We start from the raw sequence: 18,394 nt of genomic DNA on the forward strand, positions 1-18,394 counted from the left end.
ATCGATTTGCCGTACCCCATGCCAGATTCGCACCTTAGCTCCTCAACTCTAGTCATTAAAACTCACACTCTCCTCCCATCTTCTCCACGAAAGACATTTTCTAGCAAGCAAGCTACTGCTTACACTCTCTTACCTTTTCTCTACTGAAACCAGCTCTACCAAAAGGCTGAAACATATTTAGCACTCCCAGCTCTCTGCTTGTCTCTTTCTTTTATTTTACATGGTTCAATGTTCTCATTCTGCCTTCTCTCCTTCTTTCTCTACCGCAGTGCTACAAAAAGACATCTTCTGTGACACCTTAAAAAAAAAAGATCACTGAATTAACATGACTTGCACTGCATGGTATTTTCAGACCAGCCATTTGCTAATGTCGCAAACACAATTAGGAAGTCAGGGAAAGAGCTTACAGGAGCAGATGAAAGCTTCAGAGATAAAATGGAAAGCTTTTACCTGCCAGGCTCTCAGGTTAGGGTTCTAGGTTGCCTTCGGATCTAATAAAGCTATAAAAGAGCCGTATTAAGGAGATGCACAGTCACATTGCTGTAAATATCAAGCATGCCTTTTTTCCATCCTCCTATAGACATTGATTTTTGCTACCACAATTTGCAGGTGGGTAGCCATAGGTGGTTTAAATTCGTGGTATTAAAAAAAGCTCAGAGCGTTACTGACAATTAAAAACAGCTTTTACACAGGCACAATAATGCTTCTCATGCTTTAAAAAAAAATAATATGCATATCCATATTACCATCATAATAAGTGCCACAGAGTGACATGATATGATTGAGTATAATGGCTCCTTGGAGCCATTATGGTCGATCAGTAAATAATACAGTTTTGAAATTGTCTAACTACATATTTACACTTGTCAACTCTCATACACTTCAGTGACAGAATTTAAAAGAAACACTGTAAAAAACTGTAAGAACATTAAACCACGAAAACATTACGCTGAAGTAGTATTAAGGTTTGACTTAAACCCACAAAAACATGGAAACTCCAGGTTAAGGCCAAATCTCTGAAAACGACACCGTCTTCAGCTCGCGGAGCCATGCCCGAGTGCTCGCAGTGGTCTGGGCAAAGCGAGGGATGAGGCAGGGTTGGGCAGGAAGGCAGGGGACCATGGGGTCATGGCGGTCCAGGGCATCAGGTGAGCACTGAGCCACTGTGGACGGCTCTGGTCACCAAATTCATGGGCGAGAGCCAGCCTGCCCGCAGTGACTTAGCTGTTCAGCAGGACACCATTTTATGGTATTTTATAAAAAACAAAGCCTGGACCCTTCCTCTGTTTATTCAGATGAAATTCCCAATTAAGTTGAGAAGAACTAGTCCTCACTTATTTTGGAAGAGGCCTTGTTGGGACACTGGGAGTTTTGCCTAGCTGAAACACATGGAGAAAAACTTCAGGCTTTGACCCTAAAAAGGCATTGTCAAAAAAAAATGTTAAACAAACATGACAGCGGAACATTAATAACCCAAAGATTGACTCCATGTGGGAAAAAAGAAGACTGGGAAGCAAGATATTTTTTCAAGAGTAAAAATAATGGGGCTTGGCGTTGGCTTTTTTAATTGATAATTTTGGGTCTCTTGTTCGGCTGTAGTCACTTTTGCTCCAAGCAGCGGTGGCAGCAACTTTATTGGTTCCAGTAGAGCTCTGCTGAAAACAATAAGCATCAAGCCCCCAAACGCCGTCTGTCTTTCTACGAGGGTCACATCCTGCTGCCCCAGAGTCCAGGGGATATTGAATGCTTGCGAGACGTCAAGAGCAGCCCCAGGCCTGCGGTGCCTGCTTCGCAACAAAGGGACCCCAAATGCTTCACATGCTCCGCACTACAGTCCTGAACCATGCTGTAAAAAGCAATGATGGACATTTTCCTAGAGCAAAGGTCTTCCTTTCATATATATCTCCTTGCTCAGACTTATCTATTACCTTGCTTGTGAGAACAAAATCCATAAAGGCTTGGCATGGCAGACTCTAAGTTGTTTGAAGACACAACCACCACACCCCTGTCAAGAGGGAGTTACCGCTCGGTTTTATAGTCAGCTCTCCCCTCAACCCGGTGATGACAGAGCAGCCTCCCTCTACGCTCAGCATCTGGGATTTTACAGCCGCTGTATATAAATGGGATTTTCATAACAAACAACTCTGTATTCGGTTTCCTTGTATATCTGAAAGCGAGAATGATCTCTTAAGGCTCTGCTGGGAAGGCGTATTAACGAAGACAAAGAGTATTTCAGGCTATTTCCCCCAGGAGCATTATCACGATGACAATACAATGACTTTGTCCTATGCAAGTGCTTTAAGTCCACGTCCTCCTCCCAAAGCAGCTCTTCAGGACCCCCCTGTATGCATGCTCCACGCGAGGGCCCTCACAGCCTCCTCCCCGCGGCCAGCACCCCATCATCCCACAGCTGCCTGAAGAGGACAGGATCTGCCATCGGCTCCGAGAGCTTTCTCCAGTCTCTCATTTCATAAGCCCTCCTTAGAGATGTTTGCTTTTGTCTAAATATTATAAACCACAGTACGACAAAGACTTCATAAACCCTGTTGCCTTTTCACTTTGCGCAGCGTCTGTCTCCTCTCACCCTACCTCGCAGCTCATGCAAATGTCAGTGAGAACAGTTTTTACATCTCCTCAGGTCGCCCCAGTGATATAAGCAAAGGTAAACAAACTACTGAAGTCTGGGTATTTTTACTTCAGATGGGATGTAAATCAGTGGATGAAAGCTGGGAATAAACTGGCAATATGAGGGCAGCTTATTAAAGCTTCCTCCCCCAGCTCACTGTTCCCTCAATGTAATATACCTGACATAACCCTACACTAAGGAAAAAAAAAACAAAACAACCCAAAGAGATAGAAGTATTTCCCCCAAAGTCAAAGACACTCTTCCTTCAAGATGTCTGGGCAATTCTTACAGAAAGAGAAAAGCATTTCCCTACCGAAGGCAGAAATCTTCACCTGTAAGAACTCGGGAGGAGACCAGACACCACCCCGAGTGCTCAGGATGGGCACAAGCTTCATGTGGGACACCCCAGAGAGGAGACCAGACACCACGAGTGCTGGGCATGGTCACAAGCTGCACATAGGACACCCCAACGCAGCAGAACTTGGGATGCAGAAGCTGCTCGGTTCCTGCCGTACCACATACACCACTTCTCAAACAACAACCAGAGCAAGGGCTTCATCCCAGAGCTCAAATCAGAAAATGACTGGTCCTGTGTAGAGCTGAAAGCACCTGGGAACATGGGTTTTTAAGAGCAGCAGCTCCAGCTCCCAACTAATTGTCTGACCAGTGGGTGCCCCAAACCCACAACCTCCTCACGCCATTATCTCCTGGCAGAAAGAAGTTATGTGCTCCCACTCTTCCTCCCTGCCTCCTTGTTTAAAGCTTTCTGGCTGCTGGTGAGGAAATGAGTCTGCCTTGCTCTACCATTCTCTCCACCACCTTGCTGTCTGTGAGGACTGGTGAAAAAATGTTTCAAATGCTCTTACACTTCTACAGCATCCATTTCCTGAGGCCCTTATGGAAAAAAAGGCTGTCTCCCATCCCCTGCTGATGATAGTTTTATCAGATAATAGCACAAAGAAGGAATGATCCTGCAAAGCTGTTACCAATACCCAAAGGTATCTGAATAGCAGCAGTGAGACAGAGATCACGCTCATTGCGTTCGCCCACCAATGGGCAAAGCCTCAACAGCAACCAAGAGACTGGCAAAGCCTGTCTACTAAAGAGCGTATCATTACTTTAACCTGCCATGAGTAGTTGTTTGGCTTTTCTGATTTTCTGTGTGCGCACTGTATTTTTTTGTATTTTATTTTAAGTTAAAACCTGCTGAAATTCAATGGCTCCAGACACAGCAGTGCCAAGGAAAAGGAGCCTGTGGTCCCTGAGAGGGACTTTTCTCAGTGCTGACTTGACACATAAAATCTGTTTCTTCAATTATGTCTTCCCTCTTACCTATTTTAGACGTGATGGTGTGAAAACATAATAAAAGCTCATGGAAAAAAATTCAAGGAAGCTGAGAAAGTATTCTTCAGATCATATTTAGAGGCCTTGGCTCACAAATGCTTTAATACCAGGAGGATAGCTGCTTGCACACCCCAGCTCTGCCCCTGCGTCGTGCCAGTGAGTGCAGGCTCTCACGCACCTTCCCAAAGCACCAGCATCTCCATCTCTAGCAGCATTAAGAACTGCCCTGTTCAATAAAAACACAGTTACTGCAATACAAAAGTCCAGCTACAAAACCCACTTTGCACTGTTAACACTCTGCATCCAACGAGGTGCCGGTGTTTTACTAGTTTGTCGTACGTACGCCTGTGATCCATGCAAACTCAGAACTTCATCACGCCACATGACATCTCTGCTGTGCCACTCCTAGTTCAAAATATATCTTAAAGCATCTGAAGCATCAACTAAGGGATTTTAATCATGCATTCAAAAACTCTACCAAACCAGGGTGAAGCCTTGCAGATAAAATCTCTGCTCAGGACTTGCAGTTCACCACCTTCACACAGCAAAATCTCTTCCTGTTAAGTGGTTTATCAGAATAATGGATATTACTTGTTTGATAAAACAGATTACTTGAAAAATTGTCCCAAGAAATCGCTATAGTCATAGCAAAGTCAGGGCTTGTTCTACTACCGCAACAAAAATTCTGTATTTGGTTCCATAAATATAAAGCAATTAAAAATACTGCTAATTTGGCCAGGATAGAAGTCTACAATAAAGCCCTCATTTTAGGTGTGAGAAGATTTTTATACTTAGACGGCATGAAAATCCCCTTTCTGCTGATAATGAGAAATGCCCCTTGATGCCCCATCTCCTCCAGGACATAGCCAAACTGGAAATAATTTTCAAAACTAATATGTACACGGAGTAACATGGTTAACATCATCCAATGAATTTAGATCCACCTACATGGTATAAATATATCTAGATACACTGTCACCTTCAGCAGAATTCATTAAAATAATGTTGTATCTTCCTTGTTAAATGTAATTTTTTTAATTGAAATTTAATCTTACTGCATTATTTGGTAGATTTTTAATTGACATTTGTAGTAATTAATTGGTAAGCATTACAGCTTTGTCTGAAGAATTTAAAACTAAATTTGACATCGAGATTGGCCAGCCACTGCTGTGAGGTGCCTGCTGGGAGCATTTCATCATCCTCCCAGCCCCTCCTGCTGATCAGAGGTGGGAGATGATGGTCTCTTTCTTACAGTCATGAATTACATTACTAATGTATTCCATTACCACCACGCAAATGTCATGTTAATTCCTGATCATCATCAAGTCAGACAATGGTTTCCACGCTGGCACCCAGCCAATTAGCGGTGTGGAAAAATATTCCGCCAATTATATAACTTGAATTAGGTTAAGGACTCAAGAGAAAGCAAAATAAATGCTTTGAAAATACTTCTGAGATAAAATGTAAGTTGACACTGTCTTCATGTGCTATAGCTGATGTTATACAATCTGATAGGCAGCTGCCAACATTCATAACTGTTTATTAAATCTAGCCTCTCTTTATGGTGGCAGCTAAGATCTGTATTTTTACCAATATTAGGTTCATTGTGTTATGAAAAAAGACCAAAATACTTAGGAGCATTCACACCAGCTTATAAAACATATTATGTAGTATATTAAATTGTTAAAATTACTTCTTCTCTCCTCCCCCCTGCCACAGAGAAAAGTTCCATGACAGAAAAGTTTCAGAAAAACAAAGTCTTTCTGGAGCCACTGATGCTTCAAGGAGTAACGGAGATCCTGCGAGGACAGAAGTGCCATCTCCAGGCTGCTGCCACTTCTCCCGCCGTGCAGCTCTGCCAGGGGACGCCAGGCTCAGCTCCTGGAGCTCTGCCCCACTCCCCCCGTCCCACCGACACATGTCTGGGTTAGTACAACCTGGGGAAACCCACTCCTGCTCCACAGCTGCAGACGAACCCTTCAGCTTTTGCTCCCTGGCTATCACAAGAAGCATCACAGGCAGATAAAGCCCTCTGTCTAACCAGGAGCCTGTCCACCAGAGGAGAGGACTGCAGCAGGAGTGGGGCATCCCTCCAAGAAAAGGATGCCACAAAGCCTGGTGGAAATACTTCTGGCCGTGCAGGGACACAGCAGGTTTCTAACATTGCGTTAGCTTGGCATGCGCAGCGCCGAGCCCCGCCGGCAGCACGCTGTGCTGGCAACTCACTGCACGACCAGGTTTTTAGTACCACCCCATTATTTTGATTTGTTCTGTTCTTAACTCAATTTATCGTACAAGCATGGTTATCTCCAATTTAAAAACGTACACAGCACCAGTTCCTCGACTTCAAAAATTTATAACAATGAGCAATTTGTTAAAACCTTTTACCGTATCTTTCTGTCTCATTTTCCTAGGTGCTGCAATGAGGCAATTCACTGTTCTGGCTGCTTACCCTAGATGACCTTTGCCTGCCATAAAACGGTATACAACTAAACGCTCTGCTTTAAATAAAACCCTTGCCTCTTCGAAAGGCCCTACGTATTCAGTCAACACAATCAGCAGAAACCACATTTGGTTACTCAATAAGCTGGAAACTTCTAAAATGCGTACGGCGGTGAATGAATTCCTGACATCACCAGGGACACTCGAGTGGGGAACAAGAGAGACCGCCGAGAAGTGGCTCTTGCTGCAGCCGAAGAAAGGATCACTCCTTTAAGCTGAACTCTCAAGGAAAATGAGAACAAAAACTGAATTAGCTCAACATGTACCCTCTGCAGTCAGCACATTGCTAGGCAACTTACCATCTCTTGATAGAATTATGGTGGAGGGCTGGTCGTACATCAGGGTTAAGATGAACACAAGCACCAGTTTTGGCCAACTGCTCCTTTCCAGTGGGACTGCTCAATCCTTGGTCATTTTAAATTATTATTTTGCAATATCTTCTAAGCACCTAGAGAGTCTAATGCATTCAGAAGGTATTTTAAAGCTATTATGTGACATGAAAATTTTAAGATAACTGGAAGTAAGTGAATTTTAGGAGGAACAGCACGAGTCTTTTTCTTTGTTCAAGCCAGCATCTCGAGAGAGTTAACAATCCTTCTTCTCGTTGCTTTTATTTTTTAATACTAAAGCTATCCAGAGGGCATGCTACTCACTTTGTCCTTACTCTAGATGCCGGTTGGCCACAGCTCCGTACCTCCGTTACTCAACGTGGTATTTCAAGAGGATGCTTCAAAGCACCCCGGTCCTTCCATTTGCCACCACTGAGACCAGACACAAAGTCTTGCTACAGGCAGTGCCACGGGGCTATTGCAATACCTGGCAATGCCACACTTAACCCATGCCAGCCTCAGAAGGGTCTCAATCTTTAATAGTGACTTGGATAGCAAGAATCAGACCCCAGGCATTATTTACATTTATTAAAGAAGTATTAAGCAAATGCGCAGAGTGCTTTAAATAGAGGCATGTACCTTGCATATAACCCCAAGTTTTCCACACATACTTCATTGGCACAAAGAAATAATTAATTAGCTAACCACCGTGATTAAAAATCAATTGATTCATATGTGACAGAGCGGTGAGAATTTTTGCATCACTGGAAAAGTCTGGAATTGGTCCCTGTTTGGGGATCTCAGTCGTATCAGTGAGCTTGGTAATTCAGACATGAAGGAAATGGTAAGAATCTCTCTCCCGCATGCACACTTTGAGCTGCCATATGGGTTTATTCAACTGTTTACTACACCAGTCGGTAAAAACTGAACAGCTATTATAATCTTTGCTAAATGACATGGTAATTATGCTACCTCTGGAAAAAAAGAAAAAATGGAAACTTTAAAAAGAAAAAAAAAAATCACAATTCACTGATGTGTGAATTTCTCGGGTTTTGTAATCTTTGAATTGAAATGCACTTTCTAACACACAGAGGGATATTAAATATATAACAGAAACCTGAATTTATTTTAAAAAACAATTTGTGCTCCCATTTCCTACACAATTTAATTATGCAGACTTCCTTGAAAGATTTCTTACATAGACCTTCCAATTTTCCTGTAAAATCACATGATTCCTGTTCTCCCAACCTCAGTCTTCTGACTAATGAAGAAATATTGCCCCTCCTCTCACCCCAGTTAGTAAGAGAGGCAATCAGGAGCAGGTACGTAAGAGGAGAGGGCACGAGAAGGCTCCCCATGCCAGGCTGCTGGGGGACAGGGACAGCTGGGAAAGTCACAACCGCCACTCATTTGGCACAAAAGGGACCAACAGGCTTCTTGGCTGGCTAACACCACGGGGAAATGGCAACTGACAATTGACAGAGATGGGGTCGCCCCACACCACCCTCTCAAGTTTGACCAAGTTCACCCTGGCCAAAATTGGCTACTAAAGGCTTTGTCCCTGTGTTCCTCCAGGCTGGGCATCGCAGCACCAATGCCATGCTGAATGGGGCGAGCGCACGCGACGAGACAGCTCTCCTGTGTACCAGTGACACCATTTTGTCACTGGGATGCAAGTGCAGCAAACGGTGGAGCTAATTATTTGTTGGCAATGGTTCCTTTGAGAGTCCATCATGTGACACATGATGGAGAGCAGACCTCTCCGTATTCATATTTAATCACGACACGAATTGCCCACATAAGCATGTTTAGACCTTGCCTATCTGCAAGGCTTCAGTTTTGGGCAGTAGCTTTGCCTGCATCACTGAACTCCAGTTTCACCTTCAAAGACCTCATAGCTCATAGGATTTGAGGGGATGGAGAGAAGAAAGGAAGGAAGGGAATATTTCTTCTCTATTGATAATATTTGGTATCACTGCTATTTCATTACAATGAAGGTTTTTTCGTTGTTTTGGGTTTTTTTGAAGTGGTGACTTGCTTTTAAGCACAGACAATACATAAAAGAAAAACCCCACCATATTAAAAAGGGGAGAAAAGGGTGAGGGAAAGAGAGATTGTAAGAAAGAATAAGTGAGAGTTACTGTAAACTCAGGTTTGACGACTCACCAGTTTTACTTGCAGGCATCACACATATCCACTCATGACTCAGGGCAAATATGGGAAAGGATCGAAACCCTTATCATGGCAAATGTGTCTGGAAGACGGAGTCACTCAGAAAAAATGTTCTCAGGAGACTGAAAGACAAAAACATGTTTTAAAACTTCACTCAGTTAGAATCATATCAAAGCCTACTGTTTTCCTTTGAAAATAAAAGGTGGTTATAAATGCTGGAGGTGGGGGGAGCATTACAGGAGTATTTCTATGTATCAAACATTACTCTATCCCACAGCAGACTTTATTTGGCTTTAAATAAAACTGAAACTTACAATATTAAGAAAGGTTTTTAAAGACACACTTATTTCACATTTGCAACATGCTCCTCCGACAGGCAAGCTTATGTTCCTTCTAAATACCAAAATGTGTCACCATCCGAATCCATATTCTGCTCAAAAACACTGCACTGTGCACAAAATCCAGATACTTTAACCTACTTTGCATTATCAAAATATAGCAGTCTCTGAATTTCTGAAATATTTACTCTCTGCCTTCACTCACTGCATCCTGATAAAACCTTAACAAAATGTGGAATCTCTTGTTAGCAATAATCTCTCCTCTGAGATAAGGAAAAACACATATAAAAACTATTTGATGTTCAAGGTGAAAAGGCAAAATTTGCAAACATCAGTTAAGAAATACCAATTACTACATTTTTTTTCCCCAGCTATTAGTAACACAGATTGAGTTTAAGCTTAGCTCAGAGGAAGCTGCTCGCTGTACAAATGAAACATCCATTTAACTAATAAGGATATTCTAAAATAAGATGTATAATTTCTTCACTGACAAACCATCCACACTGAGTAAAAGCTCATATTCAGAAATATGACCAGAGGTGTTCCCGGGGCTGTTCTGCATCACACCCATGAAACCACATGGGATTTAAGCAGCAGCTCCGGTGCCTGCCCAAATTGGGGAAGGGCACCCGCTGCCCTAACAGATGCACCAACACCAGGGAGAGCCTCCGCTCCCTGGACCACTACACAACAGGGACCTGCAGCAATAAACCCCAGAAGAGAAAACAAACTTCGCAGCAGATGAAAATATCCTGAGGGACTGGGGCAGGAAAAAGATATGAAAGCAAAAATCACGTGTGGTGCTTCTGACCTCTTCATTGCCCAATCCTCTCCCTCCATAGCATCCCCAAGGCAGTGGCTGTTCCCAGCCTTTCCACATCTACCAGCGCTTTGGCAGTGGCAAGAATGGCCATCTCCAAATTAACCTCATGGAGTTAATTACTTTGGCAGCCCACAGCAGCCTTCCTGAGGAACATCTGGAAGCTTCTGTCTTAGCAACAACTGCATGAAATTTCGTAAGACAAAAACCAGGTACTTCTCTGGCCCTGGGGCTTTCTCCCATTCTTTGCTGAATGCAATGCAATGGCTCAAAGAAGATCACAAGAGTTCAGAAATCTAAATATAGGGATTATGGGACCCTATTATAAAACAGTGCTACACAATAAAAATAGATCCAAAAGGGGTTTTTAAACAGTATTTATGCTAAACATGACTTCTTTCTCACAGACTCTGAAATACCTGCAAACCAAAAGTGACCTGCATCTCGCATCAGTTGTATTTTATTCATGAGGAGCAGAGCACTTGAGAGAAGCAACTGAGCAGTGTCAGAAACACACATCCGAGGCTCACTTTATTGCTGTGCGTGATGACAGATATGCAGATGGGTATGTAGCTGAGCAGAAAGCTGCATCTACACATGTTGGGGCAAGATTTCTCCAGCTGACCTGCTGCACCACAGTATTCAACTTAGTAATCTTTATCCATGATATGTCTGTAGAGCAGGAAAGTATCATTAGCCCCATTTAGAAGATGAGGAATTGAGCTCATTTTGGCTAATGCTTGCTCAAAAGATTTCATGTTCCTTTGAGACTTTTGAGGCAAAATGACTTGTCTAAATAATATATTTGCTATGCAGCAGATGAGGGCTACAGTGTACAGAAGCACTGTCCTCACCTCCAGATAGCTTTTCTCCTTCACATCCTTCCTCAAGTAGGTTTGAAAGCTGGGAGAGCTTGTACTCAAGGAACAAGAAACAGTGTTGGGAGTAGGTAAAGACATCCCATCCCAGCCTGGCCTGAACTCTGACAGTGTGTGTACCTGGAAAAATGGATGTTTCTTACGCCATCAAAAACTGACCTCACCAAAATACTCCACAAAACATTTCTTCAGCCAGGTTTCCCAAGGGAACAAGGCTTACGTGATCACCATGTACTTTCTCTGCCCAGCCGCACCTGCATCTTTTGAATCCCTTGGGATTAACAGGAGCAGAGAGCTCCCAAAGACGTGAATTCTCACGGCATTAAGTCTGGGGCTTGCACCACTGGAGGCCTCCAAAACCATTTGATCAGCTGTCTCCAACAGCCAGCTGGCTCACCGGCACTCCGCCAGCTCCAGGCCAAGCCGTGCCAGGAGGGAGTCCAGCGTGGCCCGGGGGCACGGAGGCAGCTCAGGCACTTCTATGCACCTCAATGCTGGAGAATCTGGGGAAACCACACGTACTGCTGAGGGGAAGGGTGGAGGAGGGAGAGGAACAAATAATAGATCGGTTCTGATAAACTGAAGCCTCTAATGATCTACCCACGCACTCGAGTTCGATCTGGCATTGACAAATTGAAGCTTTTAATGATGCGCCCACACATTTGAGTTGGACACTCTTCTTTCTACATTTTCATAAAAATAGCCTGCTGGGTTAAAGACAGAGAAACTCTAAAAACACTGCAACACGAGTAAAACTCTTGCCCACTCTTTGAAAAAAACTTCTCCCCCAACAGATTCTTTGATGCGACCTCCAATACAGACCTCCAACACGGACCTTCTCCTGCACTGCCTTGCTCCCATACAGATTCTCCGACGGCTACAGCTAAATAAGGGGCAATGAGATGCAGCAGCCTCAGCATAACTGAAGTACAAAGCCAATCAAACCTTGAAACAGGAATGTGGGTTTCATTAATTCCAGCAATCACAACGTTTCTATTATCACTCTATTAATCAGAATAGGAAACCTATTAATCTGCCCCAAACAAAAATTAATCTTCGTAATATTGAACAGATTTGAAAGACAAGTTTTAATATTTCACTATTTAAATTTCAAAGGCAGAGGCGCACAGCTCAGATGATCTGGCACACCACTATGAACTTCATCTCATCAGCATGAGATCAGCCCTACCACCCTCACCTTGCCCTGATGCTTCCAGCCCTCTTTGCACACCTCCACCCCAGGGTCTGGCTGCTCCCAGGGTTTTTGAAGCAACTGAGAGCATCATTTCATACATCAAACTGCAAAACTGGCTGCAGCACTTGATGCAATTAAAGAGTCGTCAAGAGTTTATGCTGTAACCTAAGGAACAGCACAGTGCATCACATCCAGCAGCGCTTGGGTGGCACAGGCTGGAAGTGCCACCCCACACAAAGGGCTGCCTGGATACAAGGGAGCTTTCTGCAATGGGCAGGACAAACCTGACGGGTAGCAGATACATGACCATGTGTTCAGGGGAATGAGAAGAGGTGCAGCGGGAGAAAAAGGCACGCAGCTGCAAAACAAGAAAGTATCTGAAATTCCTGTGCTCCACCGGCGCGAGTCAGGGATTTCTACGTGGATCTGGCACGGGATACCTGCACCGGACCCTCGTCAGTGCAGCAAACCCTCTCCAAGTCATCGCAGTGAGCTGCAAAACACCCCGCTGCTACCAGACGTGGCATCATGACAGAGCCCAGTTTCAAGGAGAAAACGGGTGGCAGAAGAAAAGTCCTTACAAAATGATGGCAAAGAGTGGGACAAAACAGAAAGCAGCTGAGGAAATGACAACAAATGTGACCGAAAAAGAGGAAAACGACCCAAAGCATCTCCAGACACCCATGCCCTGCCTGGGGTGGGTGACACAGATGAGCACATGGCTGCAGTTCTGCTGTGGCAACTGCTGACAGACACATTATTTTGTTACTTGGCCAGATTTTCATTAAAGCAGCATTCACCAACACATATTTATATATATACATACATAGATACACATACACCTTGAGACTGTATTTGGTACAACACATTTCAAAGCCTGATCAAAGGCAGAGCTTCAGTCATCTTATGCACCACTCACATTAGGCTGTTTACTGACTGCAATGAAACTACAGAATATTGTTTTAACTAATGATTTCTCAAAGCCATGTTGCACAAAAGAAAACAGGTTCAACTTGTACATCAGTGCCTAAGAGACCGCTCCAAAAGAGACAACTGTATGAAAAGTTGTGCCCATGTATACAAATATACAAAACTGTTTTTAAGTGACTGTTTTAAATTAGAATAAATCTGTGTTCCACCAATTAAGCTTTAAATGCATGGCTGATACCGTTCACTATTTTAAACAAGCGGCATAATAAATGCAAAAATTCAAATATTTTAGAGAAAATACTTGGAGAGTTGAGACATTAATTTTGCCATATACAATCTGTTTCACGGGGATTTAAAAAGCGTTATTGCCACCGTGGGTACATTGGAATAAAGATGAAACACCATCCCTTCCTATTTACATATTAAAAAATACGTGCCTTCTTGATACAGACTACCCAGCTTGCCGATACATGACTCTGTTAAAAACAGTACAGCCTGGCTAGAAAATGCAAAGCCCCAAACTAGATACGTCCTTGCAATAATTACTGCACTCTAACAGTTTGTAAGTGGAAATAAAAGGTACTGTTGTCTTGTTTATCCTCCCCTCCAGCGAGTATCCTGGGGGAGCAGGGCCAGAGCAGCTGCAGTTCCCCAGGGCCCTGCCTAACGATGGAGCTGTTTACCAACCACCACCACCCGCAGCAAAATAAGAGGAGTAAGATCAGCCTGGAAAGCCTTGGGATCTCAGGGATGTCTACATCCAGGTGAAAAAGAAAAAAATAAAAAGAAAGAAAAAACAAAACCCAAAAAACAATCAAACAAACCCCCCTACCATTCCTATTCTTATTTCTACCTCATATACCTGTACTTGATTGTAGCTTGAGATGCTCAGCAATTTCCTAAAATCTTGCAATACAGATATAATTTTTCCAAAATAAATAACCTTTTTCTTTTTTTCTTTTCTTTTTTTTTTTTCTTTAAATAAATTGCCATTAGAAACACATGCTCAAAGCATCATTAAAAAGACCACGGAGGCTGCTTGCAAGGGGAACTTCACTGCACCGAGTAGTAACATTTGTTCTTCCCTTTCAGCTGGGATCCACCTCAACTTTTTGATGTTGGTTGGAGCTTTTATTTGCAAATAGAGCAGAGCTGCTTGGGATGGAGGGCTCCTCCGGAGCATGCCATGTGGCCTGCACAGATGTTCCTTTTATTCCTGCGTCCCACAAGGCTCTGTGGCTCGCTGGTGTTAAACAGATTACGCAAGTAGAACACTTGATTTTGCATGTCCCCCTTTTTTCCAACAGTTGTCTAATTTACTCAACTCGTTTTGCCCCCCTCCCCCCCACAATCACTACAGAAAACACAGAAAAATGAGGCAAAAGCAAGCAAGTTTCTCCTCCAAGACCAGAATCTGCAGAAATGCTCAGCGTCTGCAAACAAAGCGGAAATGCAGAAGAACAAAACTCTTATTTAGACAGTAAAGTAACTAGCTTATTAGGTGCCAGGTTCTTCTACAAAAACTTCATCATATCCCAGTAACACCAGTCGCTACAAGTATCATAATCTCTCACCCTTATTTAGATGTCCAAATGAGAATTGAACTTCTTCCAAAAAAAAAAAAAAATCTAACACAATTATGGGTGCTAAGCATTTGAAAATCCTTGAAAATCTGGCCTTCAACTCGGTCACAATGAAGGGGCTTAATTTCCCGGCTGTCAGGCATCCCAATCAACAACTGAAGTCAATGGGATCTACACACTACCTTATTAGAAAAAAAAAAAAAAAAAAAAATAGAGCCTAAGAGGCTCATTAAGCAACTTCAGCTACAGGGAGACAACCTCGCTGCAGAAGACAGCAGCTATACACAGCTTTGTGCATCAGCCACTTTGCTCTCATGCTTAATTTGATTAATCATTTTGGTATTATCCCCAATTAGAAAAGTGTCTAACAGGAAAAATAATCAAAAAAAACTGGTTAAGGCTAAGACGCAGCAGAAAACAGCAGCTACTGAACATGCAACTACTTGGAACTTCTGGCATTTGCCAAGGATACAAAATTAAAGCTAAAAATTGTGGGCAAATACAAAGGCATTGGTGTTTCATCCAGACTGCGGATTTTGAATTTTTTTTTTAATAAACTGAAACCGAATTCCAGATGTTGGAAGTTGGGAAGTAAAAACTGCTTTAGCTGTAAAAACACAGAAAGGTGAGACAAAAAATTCTGCTGAAATATCATGATTCTTCGGGATGAAAGCGAAGCCCGTGCACCCCCTCTCCAAGAACAGGCTGGGACAGGATTTTTTCCCCTCTCTGTGCCAAACCAGGAAGCGGCACAGAAGGTTGCCTGGAGTTTCCTTTTAATAAGGGACATACCGTTGCAGAAATCCCTGGGAACTCCCTCAGCAGGCAGGGGAACCCATGTCCTCTGCATTTCTGATGCTGTGGCAGTTGTGAACAGAGCCCACCTGGACCCTCCGGCACCCACGCCATGCCTCCTTGCAACTCACGGTTGGTACCTGCAACTCTACCTGGGTGGTAACACCAGGGCAGGGGGGACTTGTGGATGCAATGGACACAAACTGGTACATCCCAAAAAGAGGCACAAACCCACCGTTTTCTTTCAGCAAACGCAGAGTCCAAATCAGCCCTGGCACAGGAAAGCCACATGTGAGGCTCCAGGATGTACTTCAGCATCCAAATACAAACCAAATTTGGACCCGCACGACTGGTTCTTGTTTTAATATATGGGTTCAATCACCACCAACACCCAGGGCTTTTGAAAGCAGAATTCAGGGTAGTATTTTGAGATCACTGGTTTCACCCCTGTTTATTTCCATCACAGCATCCACAATGCTCTGCGGATGAACATACAAAATCACAGAGTATCCTGCAGCATCCCACCAACTCCACCCCAGGAAGACACTCAGTTTCACCCTAAAATTCAAGGACAGTGGCAAATGTTTGGATTTTGATAAGAGGGGAATATTCATCAGCATACTTCAGTAGTGATGCAGTCAAAACTTGCAGACTTAGTCACAGAAATATGACTGGACTTGTCTGCTACCACAAAACAAAGTACCGTCTAGTGGTTAAAATTGGAGGACATGATTCAGGAATGCAAGCCTTTTCAAAGAAGAACTAAAACACATGATTAAGTGCTGTTGAAGTCAATAGGCTGATTCAGAGACCAACTTTTGGAGCAATGGATAATACTCCCCACATTGCCATATGGCTCTCAGTCAAACTTCCTAGAAGCATTTGCTAATACCGGGTTCCACCACAGCTTTTGGGAGGCCTGCTTTTCTTTTGCTTTTTTTTTTTTTAAACTTTCTTTTTTTAAACCTGCGTCTGGGATGATTTTCACCCACTCTGAAGATCCTCCGGGCTCTCACTGACTGAGCGAGAATACCCAACCGTGATTACTGCAGGGTGGTGCAGACTCATGCAATAATTAATAGGCTCAAATGGAAGGTTACCTACAATTAATAAATAAATGCAAAATATATTATATAATGTATAAATATACACTATATAAAATAATAAATGCAGATATATAAATAATAAGTAAAGGTAAATTTATTATAATCCAAACGCACTTTTTGTTGTGTTTAGTAAAAGGTACACAAGCGCGTTAGAGCAACAAAATCCAGCATGCGCATCTTGGCCAGCCGAGGGATCTCTGCAAACAATCCCAACGCCATCTCAAAACTCCTGAACCCATTGCCTTTACGACTTGCAAATACTTCCCTTCTCCTGCCAGCTCCCCATTCACTGCTACAGTAAAATCTTCCATGGCAGGTTTGCTATTTCTTATCCTTTAAATCTGTGTTGTGCACACATAGCAAGCCCTTGTCATAGCGTCCTGTGAAGCGGTGACAACAGCACAGCCACCGAGGCCGACCCCCCAGGCAGGCAGCGCTGCTATCCCACGCTGAGCAAACCGCATCCCCGAGGTTCTCCTTATCTCCCAGGAACGCCATCCAACAGCACCTCCTGCTCCCCAGCCATCCTCAATCCTGCCAATGCAAACAAGCAGCAAACCAAACCTTTTAGCAAGATAAATGGCTACCTAGCAGCATGCAAGCTAACATTTGTAGCAACTCGGTTACAATTTTTATTTGTATTTATACAATGGGGAAGGGAAGGGAGAGACCACTGGCAGAGCCACCCATTGACTTTTCATGCCCTCCCCAAGCCACCCAACTGACACAATCTGCTAATTTTGCACATTTCCTAATCTTTGCAAAGGTTGAAAAGTTATTCTTTACGTTTAGTCACGGAAAAGAAGAAATAAAACAAAAGCCCAGTGAATTCTTGTTGGCTTTTTGAAACACTTCCTAGTACAGATAAGATGTAACATCATTTTTCAGCAGTTTGAAAACACCCTGTTACTTCCGACAATTAAATAAATGTAATCACCGCCTAAGTCAGCCCTCCCAGCCATATTGTCTTTAAGGCAATGGGGAAAGAAGAGGTGCTACAACGTACTTTTTCTGGCTATTAAAGTGTTTCTCCTTATTCAGTATCTAAATTAAATCAAATGGAGTATACTAAGTAAGCCCATAAGACACAGCGCATGATGCAAGAGTCTTAAAATCCTTATCTACTGAGCACTCCAGCTTAAAGGCTGATGTTTTATGTTCCCCTGCAGCGCATGGGGATCCTGCTGGCTTGGCCAGACTAGGAAAATAAGCTTTGAATGACCAAACGCAACTGCAACTTGAAAAGTAGGAACCAAACCAGACACAACAAACCACAGAGCAGCCGCCCCGGCCCGGCCCAAGCTCGCCCAGCACCGCCATTCCCTCACCGGCACGCTCCCTGCGCGGCAGCGGATTTTGCAGGGCTGCTGATAAGGTGCTCGTGAGTACAAGCCTACAAGTTGGGTCATTAATCACAAGATTTTTAGCCCAAGATGCACAGGGTGCGGAAGGCAGAAAGCCGGCGCACGCTGACGGAGCGACAGATGCAAGAAGTTGTGCAAATTTGCTGAATTCCAAAGTTATGAATTCCTTGAGTTTAAGCGATTCTTCAAAACGCCGCTGAGCCAAAATCCACAGTCCTGTCTGGATGCTCTCCCCGCAGGTCCCAGTGCTGGGGTGAGAGGACGGTACGGTGCGGGGGAGCCCACCCCATCGCGCACCCACAGGCGCCGTGCGGAGGAGCGAGAAGGGTGTTTGGGGTCATTTTCTCCCCATGCTTGCTCCGGGCAGCCCTGCAGACAGCTCACAGGACAGTCATTCCCTGCACCGACTGCG

General features: G+C 43.6%; 1 protein-coding gene across 2 annotated transcripts in view; it reads right to left on the reverse strand.

The window, feature by feature from the left end:
• Positions 1-18,394, reverse strand: part of FOXP1 (forkhead box P1) — a 392,435-nt gene that overhangs the window by 336,723 nt on the left and 37,318 nt on the right. For both annotated transcript variants that reach the window (XM_052779067.1, XM_052779070.1), the window contains exon 2: positions 8,968-9,095. The gene's annotated coding sequence lies outside the window, so the exon portion shown is untranslated. The remainder of the gene's footprint in view (positions 1-8,967; positions 9,096-18,394) is intronic.

The sequence above is a fragment of the Harpia harpyja genome, chromosome Z (assembly GCF_026419915.1).
Source record: "Harpia harpyja isolate bHarHar1 chromosome Z, bHarHar1 primary haplotype, whole genome shotgun sequence".
Taxonomy (NCBI): Eukaryota; Metazoa; Chordata; class Aves; order Accipitriformes; family Accipitridae; genus Harpia; species Harpia harpyja.